Genomic DNA, 16,930 nt, shown 5'->3' with positions numbered 1-16,930 from the left:
CTGTTTCGCTGCCAGACAAGGCTCCACTGATAGCCAGGTGTAGCAGTGGTAAGGATTCACTCTATGGTGCTGAAAAGCAATCTCTGTGGTTGGGACAGCTTTATGTAGGCCCTAACAGTTTGTGGGCACCGGTTGTCACTGTTATAGTGCAATTAATGTATTCTTTAGTGTTGTGTTGTGTAGTGGCTTTGCTGGCATGCATCTAAAAATTGCAGCCTGCAGGTAGAAAATATCCTGATAAAAAGAAATATGCTATAAATCACATTGGCTACACATGGCCTGTCTGCAACGAACTTGAAACATTCTATTAACTATGGGTCCAGCCAGAAGCTTGTGCTAGCGAACTTGCAACATTGTATAAAATATTCTTGGCCCTCAGAGTTTCCGGACAGTGAGCTCGGGACAAACACAGCTGCAGGCTATTTGCGCAAGGGATAAGAAGCAGTGCTTGACTTGGGCAGGTGCTCACCAGAGCTGAGTACCTCTTCTCAAATGTTCTTCTGCTTGAGCTCCTGTTCCTCTTATAGAATATTAGCTCAAAATCATTGTGGAACTCCTGCACCTAAATATAAACCGAAGAAAGCTGGAAAGATTTTTCAAATACATTGAGGAACTATTGTAATTCTCAGTGGAGGTTAAAACAGACTTTGTTTACTTGCTGTTTAAGGTGGAGAAAACATTACTTTGAGAAGCTCCACAGGTCATTAGTGGTGGTGTGTTAAGCCAATCAGAAATACTATCAGATCCCTAAATGGGCACATTGATATGCCTACATTTGCACGCAGGCCAGGTAGCCTATAGGCATACATCTATGCATGCGCGTCCTTATTCAACATTGACAGGAGCGCTCCAAACAAAAGACAATGGCTAAATTTACAAAACTCGTAAATGGAATGAGATAAACCAAAACTTGTTTCTCACAAGTGTAGCATAGGTTGTGTACTCTGCAAGCAATGTGTCCACTCCGACAATGACAATGGAAATACTATAATAATAATATTGAATGCATTAAAACAAATTATCGTAACCAAAGTAACAAACATTGTAGATTAGAAATTATAGGAATGAATGGTAAATGTACTACAGGTGATTTACAGTACCAGTCAAAAATTTGGACACACCTGCTCATTCAAGGGTTTTTCTTTATTTTTACTCTTTTCTGCATTGTAGATTAATAGTGAAGACATCAAAATCACGAAACAACACATATGGAATCATGTAGTAACCAAAAGAGTGTTAAACAAATCTAAATATATTTTAGATTCTTCAAAGTAGCCACCCTTTGCCTTGACAGCTTTGCACATTCTCGGCATTCTCTCAACCAGCTTAATGAGGAATGCTTTTCCAACAGTCTTGAAGGAGTTCCTCCATATGCTCAACACTTGTTGGCTGATTTTCCTTCACTCTGCGGTCCAACTCATCCCAAACCATCTCAATTGAGGTCGGGTGATTGTGAAGGCCAAGTCATCTGATGCAGCACTCCATCACTCTCCTTGGTCAAATAGCCCTTACAGAGCCTGGAGGTGGGTTTTGGGTCACTGTCCTGTTGAAAAACAAATGATAGTCCCACTAACACACTAACAATCAGACGCAAACAATTCACACAATTAAGTAATGAAACAATGAATGCGCACAAATTAGCGGGAGAGAGTGCATTCTGGAGAAAGAAGTGTATTGTGCATCTGGGTGCATGGTCAATCCGACATCTGCATTTGCCATGTAGCATTTACAGTGATACGGCCTCAGCAGAAGTAAGGGCATTCATATCTCTTGCTCTTCGTGGAGCAGTGCAGAGCTGTTGTGAAGGAAGTTGTCAAGGAAGTGAGTTTGTGTTTATACAGGATGTACCGCCCCCACCTACCGTCAACCAATCATGTCAATGCGGAGCTATACAGAGCCCTCTGCATTTTTCAAACATTTGGTGCATGGCGATGCGGTACAGAGCTCGATTTGGCCTCTGCAGGCTCCGCAATTGCATCACACCCTCCATATGGAGACTCCGACCACATTTTCGGTTCACTGAGATATATATATATTTTTTTTTACTGCTCGACTAAAACAGTCTCGGTCGACCAACAGCCTAACGACCAAACAATCGACCAGTCAACTAATTGGGGTCAGCCCTAGTGTCTAGGTTCTGTAACGACTGCAGAGGGAGCTGTCTTCACTGATCCGGGACCAGTTTATAACTACCTCAGTCGTTGGACAGAAAGAAAATCTGATCTTACATCAGTGCACATGAAAATGTATAGTCTACACGGCATAAACTGTTATGAGCTTGTCTTGATAAAGAACATTGACACTCACTGACATACATGATGGGTATAACAGACGTTAGCCAGCCACCGATGCAGGTTTAACTGTTGATCTGATGAGATAAGCTGAGATGGACTGGGCACTTATCATCATAGTTCCTGGCTGATCTGAATCACTGTCTTGTCCATTGGCCATTTCAGGGCTAAAATTATGAATATTCACAGTTATGCTAACAGCTCAACTCTCCTCGCTACTTCACCCACAGCCTAAGTGATGGTCTGACTCATTCTGCTGCTGCCTGCCTCCTTATTGCTCTCTCTAAATTACAGCGAAGTCCATGTTAGAAGAAATGGCAAACAAGACAAATAAATTAAAATAGAGATACTTTAATAGGAGCGCACCCCCCCATCTCTCTCTCTCTCTCCGTTTCCCTCCCACTCTCTATTTCCTCTCTTTCTTTCTCTCCCGTCACTCTACCCTCAAACTCCCCAACAACAGCTCTTTACAGCCACTCAAACAGAAACCTGTCTGAAGGACCCCTGTGCCCCCCCTCCCCCACACACACACACACAAGGTAGATTCACACAGCAATTATCCACTTGCATTAGTCACATTGAATGGTTTCACTCCACAACCTTACTTTGCAATTATTTCTGTATATAGCTTTGACATAATTGGCTCTTATGTACAGGAAGTGATGACATCCATTGATGTCTGGTGATCTATAGATATCATGTAGTACGTCCCTATTCTGACGAGCCGTTTGAATCTTTGCCCTCTCCGTACTACATAGATGACTTCGCCAATATCATCCCCAGACATTAGAAAGCCTGCGTTGTTATTCAGAATCCGAATCTATTCTGAGTCATCATAAAGTAACAACGTATTGTAAAATCTACTCTTTAAACAGTCCAAATGTCAGAGTTCCAGAACTACTAGCCACTTCTACCTAGTGCACTGGTCCACTCTATTCCAATATATTGTAAACACATTCAAGTCTTGCCCTCCTCTACTATCTATTAACTGTATTCTCTGTGTCTGACACTCACACTAATTTAAGGTTTTTGCTGCAATGTTTTCTTATTCTCTTCCTTCTCTGACTCCTCATTCTCTCGCTCTCTCTTTCCTTGTTCTCTCCTCCGTCGCTGTCACTGCTGGCTGCTGCTTACTTTCAAACTAAAGGTCTTGTTCTCTCTCTCTCTCTCTCTCTCTCTGTGATGCTGTAGAGAGACACACATCTCTTCTCTGTCTCTCCATCCATCTCCTTTTCACTCTATCGCTCTACTTCTTGCTTCCCCAGGGGTCTGCCCTACCAGGCCTGCCACTCTCTTTCATCCACCTCAGACTCTCTCCTCGCCCATTCTCCCTCATCTCCAATTCCTTGTTAGCAAGCAAGCTCTCTGCATACTGTACCAAGCTTCTCTAGTACTACTACAGTACATCATGCTGGCATCTGTCCTCCTGTCGCCCCCTGTTAAACCTCTTTAAATGGATTCTATGGCCGTGTCACTGTTCTCTGTGGATTACAATTGATTTAGACCAACGCTGACAAGTAATAAACTCAAATGCTTTATGTTGGCCTTTACATGTAAAATGTTCCATTGGAATTTGAACCGGGTCTTGTCCTGATAGATTAATTTGTGTTAATGCAACATGACATGAGGAAGACTTCAGTGAACTAGACTACATTTTCTAGTCTTTTACTTAAATTACAGCCCAGTCTTGTAATGGCGGCATGCGTTCTTGCAGTGCGCTTTTGGGTAAATTGTGACATCCTGACTTTTCTATTAGTTTTCAACGTGTTGTGTACTGCAACTGCTAAGTAGTCCCATTATTGCTAGCAAGTGCCCCCAGTTAGCTGTGTCATTTTTGTTAAATTATTTATTTCAGTTTGTGCATTTATTTTGACAACTTAATTAAATGTATTCTTACCTTGGCTGTGTTCAGTCTAAAAAAACGGTGTGCAACATTCATTTAAACAGAAAAGGTGTCGTTCTGAACAACCAGTTGAAAACGGGGAGGGGTTCGGGAACGCTGTCAGCATGGCCGCTGCCCTTTAAATACGTCTGCTTCATGCCACACCCACCAAACGTAGCAAACACCCAAAGATTGTCTATTATGTTGACAAGATAGCAGTGGCGGTCAGTGTCTTATTTCTATTACAGTATATTGGATGACTGTCATTCATATTCCATTCACCCAGTTCAATGTAACAGTGAAAGGTTTAGGCTACTACATGATACTCACATTTTCCCTATACCTATCAGGAGGTTGCTGCAACCTAGCCTATGAATGAAAGTTTACAATGTAGGTGCACACAGGTCGAGACACAAATTTGATGTGACAGACAGTGACACATGGACAGACAGTGACATTCAATACTGCCTTGCACACTCTTGCCTGCATCTAGCTAATAGTGGGTGTAATCATTAGTCCAACAGTTGCAAACGAGAGTTTCTATTGAACAAATGCAGGTATGTTTATCCCTGTTTTGTTCTCTTTGCTTCTGTGTAAGAAACGTTTTTCAACAGAATCGGCAGAATGAATACACTCCTGATCACGCGTAAACACAGTTGCTGTGTAAGTCTATGGAAGGAGATGAGAACCATGAGCCTCCTAGGTTTTGTATTGAAGTCAATGTACTCAGAGGAGGACGGAAGCTAGCTGTCCCCCGGCTACACCATGGTGCTACCCTACAGAGTGCTGTTGAGGCTACTGTTGACCTTTGCAAAATAGTGTGTTTTAATGAATTATTTGGTGACGTGATTATATTTAGTATAGTTTTATCTAAAAAGGATAACTTTTTAATGTTTGAACATTTACATTTACATCCTCCCCTGAGGAGCCTCCACTGCAAAATAGTCAAGTGACCGCTCTAACAATACAAATATGTCCTCAAAGATGGAAGGCAGGTGGGAGGAGGCGAGATCAGATAGGACCATTTTAGCCAATTAGAGGGCAGATACACGTGTGAACAACATGCCTTAGAGATAGATGGATGACTCATCTTTGTATCTGTGACATTATACCGTCTATGACTGCATGGGCAGTGCCATTGAGGCTATCTCCATTTTAAAGTAGAGCAATTCCACGGTAACGGAATTACACCTTGAGTTTTTTTTTCACTTTAAAATGTATGCCAAAGTTTAACAAACCATACATATCTATGCACAAGGACTACATTTAACGATTTCCAATAAAACATTCACAAAAACAAATTTGGTAGAAGAATGGTACAGATGCCAACTTTGGTAATGGAATTATGGTCAAATCTCCCTCAGGTTTTTATGCGACCATGTTTCCCAAAAACTCTGCTCCGAATTAAGTTCAAAAGATGTCTGCAGAAAGAATGGGGTGTCAGCTATGACATGGCACCTTGAGTTTGGAAAAAATCTATTTTGGCTATTGAACTACAGTAAGTGAAGTGGATATACACCTGGTAACGGAATTACGGTAACAGAATTACATCATGGCTCCCTGATCTGTAGTACACAGAAATGCATAATTATGGATATGAATGTCATTGTCCTCATGTTTCACAAGTTTGGACATCGCTGCACAGCACAGTAGAGTACAGTGCAGTGCAGTACAATACAACAGAGTTCAGTACAGTACATTACAATATACTGTGGTATATTCTACTTTTCTTTATTCTACTGTATTGTACTACTGTACTGTGTTGTACTGTACTCTACAGTGCTCTACTCACTGTACTGTGCTATCCAAACTTGTGAAACATACTTCTATGATAGACCAGACTGGAACAAATCTGACCCTGTCTGTGGAAGTTAACATCAAGGCCAGGGTGGACTGACCAAATGTCAACTTTCATGGATGTCTGGTGTCTGTAGGTGCTCAGTGGGTGAGGATGCCGGTTACAGTAAATGAAAAGAGTGTGTTCATGGGGAGGGAGGGAGAGAGATATTCTCCAGACTGTTTAAACTCTTTTGCTTTGACGACATTAACAGTTATCAGTTGACGTAACAGTATGGCAGTGGAAGGGAGGACAGTAGTGATCATTTCGTCAACATGTTTTTCAGTGGCAATCTTCGAGACTTTAACTGACTAAATATACACCAAAAACTATAACTAAAGGAAATATTTTTTTTAATTTCAGTTGACTATCACAAGACGAAATTATCTCTGACTAAAGTGCGACTACTAAATGGACTTGACAAGAGTTTTTGTAGATTGAGAGCTTAGTGATAAGCACAATTAATATTAGCAGCACAGATGTGCAGCGCAGTTCTGTTCAGCAGTGTGAAGGACATGCAACACCCAGCACACACAGCCTAAATCAGCTGGTGAGCTGCGGGGAGCAAGTAATCAGTATGGGCAGACTGGCTCTGCTCCGGCTCCGTCTCCGATTATACACATCGTGCAGGCGACTCTTGCTTCCCCGTAGGTAGTCACCACCAGCCTTCTAGCCTTTGCCTGGTAAAGAAACACAAGTTGCTTTACGAAATTAAAAACAATAGCATCATTGAGTTTAATAGTAAAACAACGATGTAGCTATAAAACGTGGCTACTTGCGGACAGGACCGTTAACCATTTGTTTAGGCTACACCTTGTTCACCAGTCATGTTACCTCATTATGCGGCAGGTATCCTAGTAGTTAGAGTGTTGGACTAGTAACCCGAAAGGTTGCAAGATTGAATCCCCGAGCTGACATGGTAAACATCTGTCGTTCTGCCCCTGAACAAGGCAGTTAACCCACTGTTCCTAGGCCGTCATTGAAAATAAGAATGTGTTCTTAACTGACTGCCTAGTTAAATAAAGGTAAAATAAAAATTAGCTAACAATCTGGGGAGCGTTCAGTAGGACGCAACGTTTTGGAACGTTCATATATGTTCAAATATAAATATGTTATGAAGAACAAACATGCCTCTGATATGTTGAATAAGGAATAACATCGGCTCTATTCAATATATTTTTTTCTGCAACGTTCGAGAACGTTCTGCAACAGAACATGGCCCTGGTAACATTACCAGGAGTCTATAAGCAAACATTTGGTGCCACAGAAAGAAAGGAAAGGGGATAGCATGGCTCAGTTGGCTCGGTCCCGTGTGGCTCAGTTGGTAGAGCATGGCGCTTGCAACGCCAGGGTTGTGGGTTCATTCCCCACGGGGGGACCAGGATGAATATGTATGAACTGTCCAATTTGTAAGTCGCTCTGGATAAGAGCGTCAGCTAAATGACTTAAATGTAAATGTAAATGTAATAGCAAACCATTTGTTGACTACATTCCCCTTGCCACTACACTATATCTGACTGGTAGTAGCACAATCTCTTTTTTATTTGTTAATGTGGACCCAGTGACTCAGATTTGAGCACTGGGACTTGGATTTCAGCCATAGGGACTCGTGACTTGACTTGTGACCCAACCATTGGGACTCGATTTGGACACTAGGTTCAGTGACTCGACTACAGTACTCACTGGGCGAAACAGTCATTAGTTCCCGTTCTACTTTTGGACACCAATGTGGCTGCGGCGTCTGTGGAACGTTGTTAACAAAGGCATTGAGGCGACGCAGTGACGGAGGTGCATCCCCATACTACTTTTCGACACCATCTGGTGATTATGGTACTCTTTCTCTCTCGCGCGCTCTCTCTCGCTCGCTCGCTGCGCTTGTGTGGGCCTGTTTGTTTTTTGTGTAAAGTGCAATATCTATGTAGGCTGAATTTACATGGCCAGATAAATCTTATATATTCTATATTTGGCATATGTCTGCTGTTGGGAAAAGAATAGGACATTATGCAGAAAAATATGTTGGTAGGACAAGGCTATGTATGTTTGTGCACATGGAAGTCAGTGATTTATGTTTACTATACAGTGCGTTCAGAAAGTATTCAGACCCCTTGACTTTTTCCACATTTTGTTAAGTTACAGCCTTATTCTAAAATAGATGAAATACAATTAAAAAAGCCTCATCAATCTACACACAATACCCCATAATGACAAAGCGAAAACAGGTTTTTATGTATGAAAAACTGAAATACCTTATTTACATAAGTCTTCATACCTTTTGCTATGAGACTCGAAATTGAGCTCAGGTGCATCCTGTTTCCATTGATCATCTGTGAGATGTTTCTACAACTTGATTGGAGTCCACCTGTAGTAAATTAAATTGATTGGACATTAATTTCTGCAGCATTGAAGGTCCCAAGAACACAGTGGCTTCCATCATTCATAAATGGAAGAAGTTTGGAACCACCAAGACTCTTCCTAGAGCTGGCCACCCGGCCAAACTGAGCAATCTGGGAAAAGGGCCTTGGTCAGGGTGGTGACCAAGAATCCGATGGTTACTCTGACAGAGCTCCAGAGTTCCTCTGGAGAAGGGAGAACCTTCCAGAAGGACAACTATCTCTGCAGCACTCCACCAATCAGGCCTTTATGGTAGTGTGGCCAGATGGAAGCCACTCCTCAGTAAAAGGCACATGACAACCCGCTTTGAGTTTGTCAAAAGGCACTTAAGGACTCTCAGACCATGATAAACAAGATTCTTTGGCCTGAATGCCAAGCGTCATGTCAGGAGGAAACCTGGCACCATCCCTACGGTGAAGCATGGTGGTGGCAGCATCATGCTGTGGGGATGTTTTTCAGTAGCACGGACTAGGAGACTAGTCAGGATGGAGGGAAAGATGAATGGAGCAAAGTGCAGAGAGATCCTTGATGAAAACCTGCTCCAGAATGCTCAGGACCTCAGACTGGGATGAAAGTTCACCTTCCAACAGGACAACGACCCTAATCACACAGCCAAGACAACACAGGAGTGGCTTCGGGACAAGTCTCAATTTCCTCGAGTGGCCCAGCCAGAGCCCGGACTTGAACCCAATGGAATATCTCTGGAGAGACCTGAAAATAGCTGTGCAGCGCCGGTCCCCATCCAACCTGACAGAGCTTGAGAGGATCTGCAGAGAAGAATGGGAGAAACTCCCCAAATACAGGTGTACCAAGCTTATACCAAATACAGTATCGTCATACCTTTGAAGACTCAACGCTTCCAAAGGTGCTTCAACAAAGTACTGAGTAAAGGGTTTTAATATTTATGTAAATGTGATATTTCCGTTTTTTTTAATGTTATACATTTGCTAAAAATGTTATGGGGTACTGTGTGTAGATTGATGAGGAAGACAAAAAACGATTTCATCAATTTTAGATAAGGCTGTAATGTAACAAAATGTGGATAAAGTCCAGGGGTCTGAACACTTTCCGAGTGCACTGTAGGTTCATGAGGCAATGCAAATGTCATGTGACTAAAAAGAAAGAGCATTTAGTTGACCAAAATGGCCCTCTGTTATCATCATTTTGACAATAACTTGACTAAACCATTATTCAAATGACAAAAATGTGACTAAGACTTGGTCATTTTGACTAAAATATCATGAAGACTAGACTAAATCTAAAAAAAGAGTGCCAAAATTAACACTGGAGGACTGTAGCAGTTGACTGTGGTTTGTAAAAAATAATGATTTCCCATTGTAACCAATTCAGTTGCAGTAATTCCGTTACTGAATTTTTGGTAATGTCATTACCAATTTGGTTTTAATCACTTAATAATACATAAACAAAATTGATATCAGTAAAATCACACATCTACAATTACTTGTTATTTCTGTGAACTTTCATTATCCTCCTCATGAGGGAGAGAAATGAGAAAATATCTTAAAGATATGTGGGAATTACAAGGCACAGGTAGGTTTGCAAAGTGATTTGTGATTTACCACGGTTACTGTAATCTTCAGTCATTTGGTAATTAACATAAAATCTATGGCAATTTATTATAACGTTGGTAATGTTATACTTGAATAACTTTTTTAAAATGTATTCATATATAGTATTCATTTTTTATACCGTTGAAGTCAGAAGTATACATACACTTAGGTTGGAGTCATTAAAACTCGTTTTTCAACCACTCCACAAATTTCTTGTTAACAAACTATAGTTTTGGCAAGTCGGTTAGGACATCTACTTTGTGCATGACACAAGTAATATTTCCAACAATTGTTTACAGACAGATTATTTCACTTATAATTCACTGTATCACAATTCCAGTGGGTCAGAAGTTATCATACACTAAATTGACTGTGCCTTTAAACAGCTTGGAAAATTCCAGAAAATGATGTCATGCTTTAGAAACTTCTGATAGGCTAATTGACATCATTTGAGTCAATTGGAGGTGTACCTGTGGATGTATTTCAAGGCCTACCTTCAAACTCAGTGCCTCTTTGCTTGACATCATGGGAAAATCAAAAGAAATCAGCCAAGACCTCAGTAAAAGAAAAATGTAGACCCCCACAAGTCTGGTTCATCCTTGGGAGCAATTTCCAAACGCCTGAAGGTACCACGTTCATCTGTACAAACAATAGTACGCAAGTATAAACACCATGGGACAATGATGTTTATACCGCTCAGGAAGGAGATGCGTTCTGTCTCCTAGAGATGAGCTTTCTTTGGTGCGAAAAGTGCAAATCAATCCCAGAACAGCAAAGGACCTTGTGAAGATGCTGGAGGAAACAGGTATAAAAGTATCTACATCCACAGTAAAACGAGTCCTATATCGACATAACCTGAAAGGCCGCTCAGCAAGGAAGATGCCACTGCTCCAAAACCGCCATAAAAAAGCCAGACTACAGTTTGCAACTGCACATGGGGACAAAGATCGTACTTTTTGGAGAAATGTCCTCTGGTCTGATGAAACAAAAATAGAACTGTTTGGCAGTAATGACCATTGTTATGTTTGGAGGAAAAAGGGGGACGCTTGCAAGCCAAAGAACACCATCCCAACCATGAAGCACGGGGGTGGCAGCATCATGTTGTGGGGGTGCTTTGCTGCAGGAGGGACTCGTGCATTCCACAAAATAGATGGCATCACGAGGAAAGAAAAGTATGTGGATATATTGAAGCAACATCTCAAGACATCAGTCCGGAAGTTAAAGCTTGGTTGCAAATGGGTCTTCCAAATGGACAATGACCCCAAGCATACTTCCAATGTTGTGGCAAAATGGCTTAAGAACGACAAAGTTAAGGTATTGGAGTGGCCATCACTTTGCCCTGACCTCAATCCTATAGGAAATTTGTGGGCAGAACTGAAAAAGTGTGTGCGAGCAATGAGGCCTACAAACCTGACTTTTGGGTCATTGTCCTGTTGATAAACAAATGATAGTCCCACTAAGTGCAAACCAGATGGGACAGCGTATCACTGAAGAATGCTGTGGTAGCCATGCTGGTTAAAGTGTGCCTTGAATTCGAAAATAAATCACTGACAGTGTCACCACACCTCCTTCTCCATGCTTCACGGTGGGAACCACACTTGCGGAGATCGTCCGTTCACCTACTTTGCTTCTCACAAAGACACGGCGGTTGGAACCAAACATCTCAAATTTGGACTCATCAGACCAAAGGACAGATTTCCACCAGTATAATGTCCATTGCTAGTGTTTCTTGGCCCAAGCAAGTCTTCTTCTTTTTGGTGTCCCTTAGTAGTGGTTTCTTTGCAGTAATTCGACCATGAAGGCCTGATTCACGCAGTCTCCTCTGAACAGTTGATGTTGAGATGTGCCTGTTCATTTCTGAGGCTGGTAACTCTAATGAACTTATCCTCTGCAGCATAGGTAACTCTGGGTCTTCCTTTACTGTGGCGGTCCTCATAAGAGCCAGTTTCATCATAGCTCTTGATGGTTTTTGCAACTGCACTTGAAGAAACTTTCCAAGTTGTTGAAATTTTCTGGATTGGCTGACCTTCATGTCTTAAAGTAATGATGTACTGTCGTTTCTCTTTGCTTATTTGAGCTGTTCTTGCCATAATATGGATTTGGTCTTTTACCAAATAGGGCTATCTTCTGTATACCACCCCTACCTTGTCACAACACAACTGATTGGTTCATACACATTTAAAACGAAAGAAATTCCACAAATTAACAAGGCACACCTGTTAATTGAAATGCATTCCAGGTGACTACCTCATGAAGCTGGTTGAGAGAATGCCAAGAGTGTGCAAAACTGTCATAAAGGCAAAGGGTGGCTACTTTGAAGAATCTCAAATATAAAATATATTTTGATTTGTTTAACACTTTTCTGGCTACTACATGATTCCATGTGTTATTTCATAGTTTTGTTGTCTTCATTATTCTACAATGTAGAAAATAGTAAAACATTAACCCTTGAATGAGTAGGTGTGTCAAAACATTTGACTGGTACAGTATATACATTTTTATCATCTTATTCAATTATTTTATATATTTGACATGTGATAAGGCCACACAGAGGGCCAGAGATAATTACAGACACCTGTGATAATCTGAAGTACCCAAAATCCATGAAAGATGGCAACATTCTGGTAGTTTACTGGTAAACTTAGAAAGTTTCCTGTAATATACCCTCCCTTTGCAAACCCAAGGCACAAGGCAATATTTCTTAAACTTACAGAAGGTAAACAATTTCTCCCAAACTAAATATGTGTTAATATTAGTTGGCAGGGGTCTTTACATCAACATGATTGTGTTTTGATGTATTTCTGGTACTTTTTCTGGTAGATGTTTTCTAAGACCACTTTTCCATCTGTTTATCCAGAAATCAAAGGCTTCACTTAATTCATATGGATTTTTTAATGTATCAATGCCTTAATTTCCCTAAAATATAGACTCTTAGCTTTCATTTGACACCCAATTTGATATGTTCCTATGAACTTCACATGTTGGTGCTCATGGGTCCTTTTCGATGGAAATACCTAAACATTATTGGCTGATTGCTCCCAACTCATAAGAATCCCCACCCAGTTGACTACTTTAAAATGGTGGAAGCCATCCATGGCAATGTCAATGCTTTAAAAAAAAAAGAACTTTATTTAACTAAGCAAGTCAAGAACAAATTCTTATTTACAGTGACGGCCTACACCAGCCAAACATGGACGACGCTGGACCAATTGTGCGCCACCCTAGGGGTTGCGATACAGCCTGGATTTGAACCAGTGTGTTTGTAGTGATGCCTCTAGCAATGAGATGCAGTGCCTTAGACCGCTGCACCACACGGGAGCCCAAGGGTTATATCCATAATGTGGTCCTCTATCTCTATGACAACAGGCACGACTCATATATAAAGTTGTCCACTTATATCAATGCATTTGTAACAACCTAACCAATACGCTACTTCTATTACATATATTAGATCCAATAAGCCTCACATAGCCAATTAGAAATAAAAAAATGTGTAAACCCAGTTTGACGCTCTCATTGACCTTCATACAAAAATGATTTTTATTTTATTTTCATGGACAGATATTGGGCGGCGTAAAACCTCTTGCTTTGCCTCTTCCTCTCTAACGTACCTCAACGTCTGTTCAAGAACATTTGGGGGAAACGTGTAGTTCAGTACAGACCGTCACGCAACTTAGCAAACATTTAATTAAACTGAACACACCCCTTATGTTTGTCATGCGACTGTTGTGTTGCTGCTTTTCAGAGCTCCGCTCGTGCACGTATATTCGCAGTTGCTTCAGAAGAGCTTACCTCGCTTCCCCGCGGGTTCTGTCATTTTGGTTATGTTTTATATTTTACCAGGTAAACTGACTGAGAACACATTCTCATTCATAGCAATGACCTGGGGAATAGTTACAGGGGAGAGGAATGAGACAATTGTAAGCTGGGAATGATTAGGTGATCGTGATGGTATGAGTGCCAGATTGGGAATTTAGCCAGGACACCAGGGTTAACACCCCTACTCTTACGATAAGTGCCATGGGATCTTTAGTGACCAGACACCATTTAACGTCCCATCCGAAAGACAGCACCCTACACAGGGCACTGTCCCCAATCACTGCCCTGGGGCATTGGGATCTTTTTTTAGACCAGAGGAAAGGGGGCCTCCTACTGGTCCTCCAACAGCACTTCCAGCAGCATCTGGTCTCCCATCCAGGACCAACCCTGCTTAGCTTTAGAAGCAAGACGGCAGTGGGATGCAGGGTGGTATGCTGCTTGTTGAGGCAATGGTTTTGCCAATGGAGTCTCAAGGTATTTGTACATGGGTAGGCTGTATTTTGTCCTGACAATAGGGTAACTAGCCCCCCCCCCCCACAGGAACAATGTCTAATTTCTGACACTAAAAAGCAACGTTTGGGAAAAAGTGGGTATACGTGGATGAAGTTCATGCTGAGGCGTATAAACTATAAAGGGAAATAAATGGCTACAGTTAACAGTTGTAGGTATTGTATGAAATCTTGTTTTTAGAAAAGGTTGCGGTTTTTTAAAGTACTGGGGTAAATAGCTAAAAGGCTATAAAGTAACATTAACTCTAAAGCTATCAGTGACTAGTGGAAACATTTACAACTGACATTAAGTTATGTTATATTTTTTTATGTATTTTACCTCAAATAATCTGGTAGTAAGGTTGCTAGCTAGCACTCCTAGCAGCTTGTGGTAACTGGCTAGCTGGCTAGCATTTATTGCTAGTGAAGTTGCTAGCTAGCAAGTTAGCATAAACTAGCATTAACTGACAGGTGGAAACACATTCATAACCATAAAGGGGTAACTATCCCCGGGGGGAGGGGGGTGCCCCCAACACACTCATCCAACATATTCCTACTTTACTCCAAACTTAAGGCTTTCCTACTTGCATATATATGTGTTTTAATTATAGATCTATCTTCATTGGAATGCATCTACAACTTTTTCAAAATGTCAAAAAATTTGATCAATTTACCAAAAAATCGTTTTGTTGAAATATCTCCAAACGTTGTGAGGACACAGAGGACATTTTTTGTTGCGCAACAGCAGTGGCAGCCAGGGAAAGTGTTGGGGAAATAATTTGGTGACATCTTGAGATTACCCCAAGTACCCTACCCATCGCCTGTTTCTTACACCATTAGGGTGAATCCGGATTGTTGGATTGAGTACATTTAACATTTTAATTTCTTTGGAGAAATTTGTTTTTGCTAATCTTTTGCTTGTTTTTGTAATTATTTTTTGCCTATTTTGCTGAATTTCTTATCTACCATAATCACAGCTACCATCACAACCATTACTTTGTGGATTAAACCACACATTTTGCACTTTATCCTTTCCCTCCTGCCTGTCCTTAAGACCATAACACATGTTTTCCTTTACAAGTCCATGTAAGAATAACTGACAAACAAGACAAACATCTATTACATTCTCTTCCTAGAGATATAACATATCAGACTTTTTCTCTCCCTCTCTATCTTGCTCTCTGTCTCTCTCTCCCTTTCTGGGAATTACATAAGTCTCTGTGTGTGTGTGGGGGCTGTGTTGTGTTTTATGTAAGGGAGACCTGGAAGTAAGTATGGGTGACCCCTACACTGCCCTGCACACTCACTGGAGGTGGGAGGTTGTTTATGTTAGTTATAGAGAGCACAGGATGTGTGTGTATGTGTGTCACGTGTGTTTTCCATTACCATGTTAAATCAGTTTATGAAGACCAGGGAATCGAGTAGGTTCATGAGTTTTTCCTAGTCTGGTATTGTGGTTGGGAGAAACTCCTGGCTCTAGAGATGGGTGACCTCAGGCAGGTGATTAGGTTGGTAGAAATGAATAAAGATAGGTTATGATGATAAAGTGAAAAAAAGAATTTTACCCCCTTTTTCTCCCCAATTTCGTGGTATCCAATTGGTAGTTACAGTCTTGTCTCATCGCTGTAACTCCCTTACGGACTCGGGAGAGGCGAAGATCAAGAGCCGTGCATCCTCCGAAACACAACCCAGCCAAGCCGCACTGCTTCTTGACACAACGCCCGCTTAGCCCAGAAGCCAGTCGCACCAATGTGTCAGAGGAAACACCGTACACCTGGAGAACGTGTCAGCATGCATTGCTTCCGGCCAAACCCTCTAACCCGGACGACGCTAGGCCAATTGTGCGCCACCCCATAAGTCTCCCGGTCGTGGCCAGCTGCGACAGAGCCTGGACTCAAACCAGGATCTCTAGTGACACAGCTAGCACTGCGATGCCTTAGACCACTGCGCAACTCGGGAGGCAAAGTGACACCTTTATGAATGATACTACTAAGACTTGGAGTTCTCATTATACCTCTGGCTAATCATGGTGTTTATTGTCATTTGAGACTTGTTTCTCACTAGAGAACATTTCTTATTTTATAGAAAGGCGTTTAGACAACATTAACATTTGAACATTTGATCATTGTGTTATCTTCCTTGTTTCTAAGTGATTTCTCCTACTTGGCTGACTCCTATTCTGACTAATGTTATCATCATCAAAGAAAACAATAACAAAAGACTCATTCCTGTTCAGAATTGCAGCTCACCTGACTGTCTGATACGAGGGAGGAGGGTGTTGTATTGTTGTTAACCAGTGGAGAGGAATTACCAATCAAACACTGGGTATAAATACACTTTGTTTGTTTTGTATGCAAGAGAGAAAGTCATGATACTTTCTAGAAATAAAAAGAAGACTTCACCTTGCCAGTAGTTTCCCTGCACTCCTGGTGTGTGTATTTGTGTGTGTGTGTGTGGTGTGTATCGCCTCGTGTTGGGAGAGGGGGGTGTTCTTACTGAGTGGGAATGCCTGGTAGGATGTGTAGGCCTCTGTAACCAAGGCAACCATCTGCTGCTATGCTCGCAACGCTCTCCGGCAGCCCACACAATGTCACCACTGTGACATCCAGCCTGCAGTTCTGAGAGAGAGGAAGAGAGAGGGGGGAAAACAA

At 41.5% G+C, this 16,930-nt stretch overlaps 1 protein-coding gene across 3 annotated transcripts in view; it reads left to right on the top strand.

Annotated features, from left to right (window-relative positions):
- LOC139561924 (galactose-3-O-sulfotransferase 3-like) overlaps positions 1-16,930 on the top strand; it is an 81,245-nt gene that overhangs the window by 48,274 nt on the left and 16,041 nt on the right. Inside the window, exon 1 of one of the 3 annotated variants that reach the window (XM_071379360.1) lies at positions 7,682-7,831. The exons of the other annotated variants lie outside the window; for them this stretch is intronic. The gene's annotated coding sequence lies outside the window, so the exon portion shown is untranslated. Of the gene's footprint in view, positions 1-7,681; positions 7,832-16,930 lie in introns of those variants that run through there. 3 annotated transcript variants of the gene reach the window in all.

The sequence above is a fragment of the Salvelinus alpinus genome, chromosome 31, assembly GCF_045679555.1.
Source record: "Salvelinus alpinus chromosome 31, SLU_Salpinus.1, whole genome shotgun sequence".
In the NCBI taxonomy this organism is placed as follows: Eukaryota; Metazoa; Chordata; class Actinopteri; order Salmoniformes; family Salmonidae; genus Salvelinus; species Salvelinus alpinus.
Note: the sequence above shows the minus strand (reverse complement) of the source record. Positions and strands in the feature narration are given on the sequence as shown.